The sequence below is a fragment of the Penaeus japonicus genome, unplaced genomic scaffold, assembly GCF_977035675.1.
Source record: "Penaeus japonicus unplaced genomic scaffold, GWHDUDI00000001_assembly GWHDUDI00000016, whole genome shotgun sequence".
In the NCBI taxonomy this organism is placed as follows: domain Eukaryota; kingdom Metazoa; phylum Arthropoda; class Malacostraca; order Decapoda; family Penaeidae; genus Penaeus; species Penaeus japonicus.
Genome location: NW_028234418.1, coordinates 19,518,242 through 19,523,241, shown reverse-complemented (window position 1 = coordinate 19,523,241; position 5,000 = coordinate 19,518,242).

Genomic DNA, 5,000 nt, shown 5'->3' with positions numbered 1-5,000 from the left:
AAAGAAAAACAGACAGGCAGATAGAAAGACAGAGGCAGAGGCAGACGCGAAATAAAGAAAACGAGAGCTACACAATTATGTGAGCAACAATATTAACAATTGGTTTACAAAAGCTATAGCAAAGAATAACCATATGTCGGGAAAGTTTTCAAGCAAAGAAAGCCGCAATCCAATGAAAACGACGTAAGTGAAAGTCGAGCAAGAGAGTGAGAAGGAGCTACCCGTTTCCATTCTGGTAATGACAAGCTAAAGAAAACGAGAACCATCATAGAAAACGGGACAATGGCCGGAGATTTCAACGCTGTGGTAGAGAGTGAGTCATACGCACAAGCCTGTTCTCTTCTCTTTTTACGCGCTTATCTTCAGACTTATTCCTCCCGTACAGTCTGTGTATACTAATTGTTCACATTCTTGAACACTTATGCACATGCTCAATAGAGATTTCAACTCTCTCAAAAGAGTGAGCCCTTTGTCTGTGCACATACGAACACATACGATATGTATATATGGTCATATTTTTAGTTATTTATATGCTATTACAAATTCACATCCGCAGTAAGGTTTCCTATAAAAAGTGTTTTATGAGTCAAAATGTTTGTTTTTTTATTTATTCAGAACTCTTATCAAACCCACAAATGAATCACTATTTTAAATCATATTTTTCCCTGTTCCTTTAGATGTTGCTGTTGCATAAGTTGCATTTGCAAAATTTATTAATGGGCATACAAAGTCATAGCAGAACTCATCGAAAGCGAAAAGGGAGAAAAGGATGAGGAAAAATTCTTATAGCGTCATAACACCCAGACAGAAATACATATACACACACCCCTAGAAAGACGCATGCGCAGACACATAGAAATTCACATACGCATAATGACCAAAAGAGGTAACATATTAAAAAAAAAAAAAAAAAAAACAATGGCAGGAAACGTCCCTCTATAAGTATAAAAATATGTTCTGGCGAGGTCAGAGGTCAGAGAGGCAGGCGAGAATGACCCTGTAACATCCACATCTCCGAAGAGTATGGGATTATGGCGCCGGGTGGTACGGGGGGGGGGGGCGGTCCTGAGGGGGATGATGCCCTTATCAGCTGTGCCCAGAATATATGGATAAGGCTGAAGATCTTAGTACAGATCGGTGATAGTGATGTTGCAATATTGCACATATTATTACAATTTGTTCTCGTAATGTTATTGGTGGTAGTGATATAATTACTACTGCTATTACTATTGTGATAATAATGATGATAATGAAGAGATAATGAGATAATGCTGAATTTTATTTTGTTGTTATTGACTGTTATTATTACTATCGCCAATTTTAGTATTATCAATATCACGATTAATATTATTTTCATAGTATCAGGATAGTTATAGTCTTTTCTGTGACGTTAGTATTACCATTATTATCATCATTATTGTTGTTTTTATAACCGTCACAATAGCATAACAATTATAATGATAATCATCTTTTATCATAATTAGTAGCAGTATTAACATTGTTGTTATTATTGTTTTGATAATTGTCATTTGTATTATCATTATCATATTCTAATATTTCTCATTAGAAGTAGTAATATTAGTAGTTATTAACTATCTTCATCGCCGTTGTTGTTAGTATTTCGTGGCCTTGCTGTTGTTGTTGTTATTGTTGTTATTTTTGTTGTTGTTGATCATTTTACCCATCGTCATCCTTCCCATTATCATTATGAACATCATCATTTCTCGTTGATGATATTATTACACCCTTCACTAATACTGACACAGGTGCGTTGATATTGTTATTGCAATTATTATTATTTCTATCACTATTGTTATTTTTTGTTATAATGATAATGATAACGATAATTATTATTATTATGATTATAATGATGATTATTATTGTCATTATTATTATCATCATCATCATTGCAATAGTTTCTCTGGTTTTATTTTGAAATTTATTTTTCCACTTTCTTTGTATATATTGTTTGCGTTTTTTTCTATATCTTTGTCATTGTCGTTTATCTATTCATGTCAAACGTACATTATCATTTTTTATCATTCATTTTACCTTATTCTTCCGTTCGCATACATTCCCTTGCCCTTGTTGCATTCATTGTAATATTTGAACTCCTCCTCCTTCTCCTTCTCCTCCTCCTCCTCCTCCTCCTCCTCCTCCTCCTCCTCCTCCTCCTCCTCCTCCTCCTCCTCTCCTCCTCCTCCTCCTCCTCCTCCTTCTCCTTCTCCTTCTCCTTCTCCTCCTCCTCCTCCTCCTCCTTCTCCTTCTCCTCCTCCTCCTCCTCCTCCTCCTCCTCCTCCTCCTCCTCCTCCTCCTCCTCCTCCTCCTCCTCCTCCTCCTCCTCCTCCTCCTCCTCCTCCTCCTCCTCTCCCTCCTCCTCCTCCTCCTCCTCCTCCTCCTCCTCCTCCTCCTCCTTCTCTTCCTCCTCCTCCCCCTCCTCCTCCTCCCCCACATCCTCCTCCTCTTCCTTCTCCTCCTCCTCCTCCTCCTCCAGCTTCTCCTCCTCCTCCAGCTTCTCCTCCTCCTCCTCCTCTTGCTGTTACTGCTGCTGCTCTCCCCCCCCCCCCCTTCCTCTTTTTTCCCCTCCTCTTCTTCCTCCCCCATATCCTCCTCCTCTTCCTTCTCCTCCTCCTACTCTTCCTCTAACTCCTCTTCTACATCCTCGTCCCCCTCTCCCTCTTCCTCCTCCGCCCCATCATCTCTCTCTCTCCTCCTCCCCCTCCCTCTTTTCCTCTTCCTCCTCCCTTCCTCCCTCCCTCCCTCCCTCCTTCCCTCTCTACTCCTCTTCCTCCTCCCCCTTCTTCTTCTTCTTCTTCTTCTTCTTCTCCTCCTCCTCCTCCTCCTCCTCCTCCTCCTCTCCTCCTCCTCCTCCTCCTCCTCCTCCTCCTCCCCCTCCTCCTCCTCTCCTCCTCCTCCTCCTCCTCCTCCTCCTCCTCCTCCTCCTCCTCCTCCTTCTCCTCCTCCTCCTTCTCCTCCTCCCCCTACTCCTCCTCCTCCTTCTCCTCCACCACCACCACCTCTTCCGCCGTTACCGCGCAGACAGGAGCCAGCCAGCTACCTACCGCCCGAAACACTAACAATTAACTAGTTGGGATGTTGGCGGCGAGGTGCGCTGCGGTGGTCGGGTGCGGAGGAAGGTGAAGGGAGGAGGAGGAGGAGGAGCAGGAGGAGCAGGGGGAGGAGGGGGCGAGGGGCCACGGAGCTCCTCACTTCCTCCGTGGCGGTCGTGCCCTCCGCACACACTCACACACGTACTGCCTCCTGCGCGCGACAGGGCTCCTCTGGAGGGCCGAAACGCCTTCTTTCCTTGCTCTTTCGCTCTCCCTCGTGCCACCCCCGCCCGTGCGCGCGCGCGCGCCCCGCTCGGAGCTAAGGGCGTCTTGTGGGAGGGTGTGCCGACGTGCTGACTGAACAGGTCCTTGGGAAGAGCTGAAGGACGTTCTTGAGGCACTTTGCGAAGAAGGAGAAAGAACAGAGGAATGAGAAGCGGTGAAGAGACAGAGTGAGGAGGGATTCCATGCAGTGAGGAGGAAGAGTGAAGTGTGTGGAGAAGGAGGAGGAGGAGGAGAAGGAGGAGAAGGAGGAGGAGGAAGATGACTAACGCCTGCTAGGGGCCTGAAGGCTGACAGTGATCCGAGCAGTGCGAGCCGACGAGAGCGCGTATGTTCCTCTTGCGTCCCGTGTTCCTTGTTGAGGTGTCTGCTGCGACGAACAACCAAAAGAGTGAGAAAGCCGAGGAGGAAGAACAGTTCTTTTTGTGCAGAAACAAGGAAGATTCGGAGGAGAATTAGTGGGTACTTACAGCGCGAAGATCACTGCGAAAGGTACATTGTGTTTGTTGCAAGTTGTGAAGTTTATGGCATATGCAAATACGCGTTCGTTGCAAGAGTGGGCAGAGGCTGAAATGTGCGAGTGTGTTTTTCTGATATTCTTCTTTTGTCGTATTGGCGACACGTGTTGTCATATTACTGAGTAAGAAAATAAATCTGGTATTTTAAAGTGTTGGATAGCATTTGTAAATATGGAAAGGAAAAATAGATATATTAATGAACATAATGAATAAAAGTTAGCACACACACACACACACACACACACACACACACACACACACACACACACACACACACACACACACACACACACACACACACACACACACACACACACACACACACACACACACACACACACACACACACACACACACACACACGCACGCACGCACACCCTAAAGACGCCCAGCTCTCCAGGCCACCGTGCAGAAACGCCCTCGAGGTTAGAAGCTGACGACGAAGGTGACCTGGGGGTGCCTCTGCTATGACCCCTTACCCCCCCCCCACCTCCTTCCACCTTTTCCTCCTTCACTCCTTCCCTTCTCCCCTTCTCCCCTTCTCCCCTTCACTTCTCCAATCCTTCCTTCCTTCCATTCTCCTCTTCATCCTCTCCCCATTCCCTCCCTCCTCCTCCCTCTTCATCCCCTTCCCTTCTTCCCCCCGCCCTCCTCCTCCCCCTTTCCTTCTCCCCCGCCTCCTCCTCCACCTTCTTTAAGGCGGAGGAAGCGACGCCGAAGAAACAATGGAAGTTCTCCGTTGCTTGGGTCGGGCGCCTTCGCTTCGCTGCGGTGAGAGATGGTGACCCTTTGAAAACTAATAATGTCAGGGTGGCAGGAGGGAGCCGGGGGGGGGGGATTGGTAGGAGGGAGAAAGGAGGGGGGGGAGGCGGAGACCCTAGAGCGTTGGGTGAGGCCGAATGAGGAAGAGTTGAAGGGTGAAGGGTTGAGACAGTGACACTTGTAGACCTGAACGGCTCGTCACTTCATAGCTAACCTCTTTCACCCTGCGAGGTTTTGACTATTACATGCTGTTACATAGGAACGCGGACAGATATCAGATACACATACGCACAGCACATCAAACTGGCATAATCAAAGGATAGATTGAAATAGACCGACATACAGACAGACATAAAAACATAAAAAAGAGATAGGGGGGAAGAAAGAG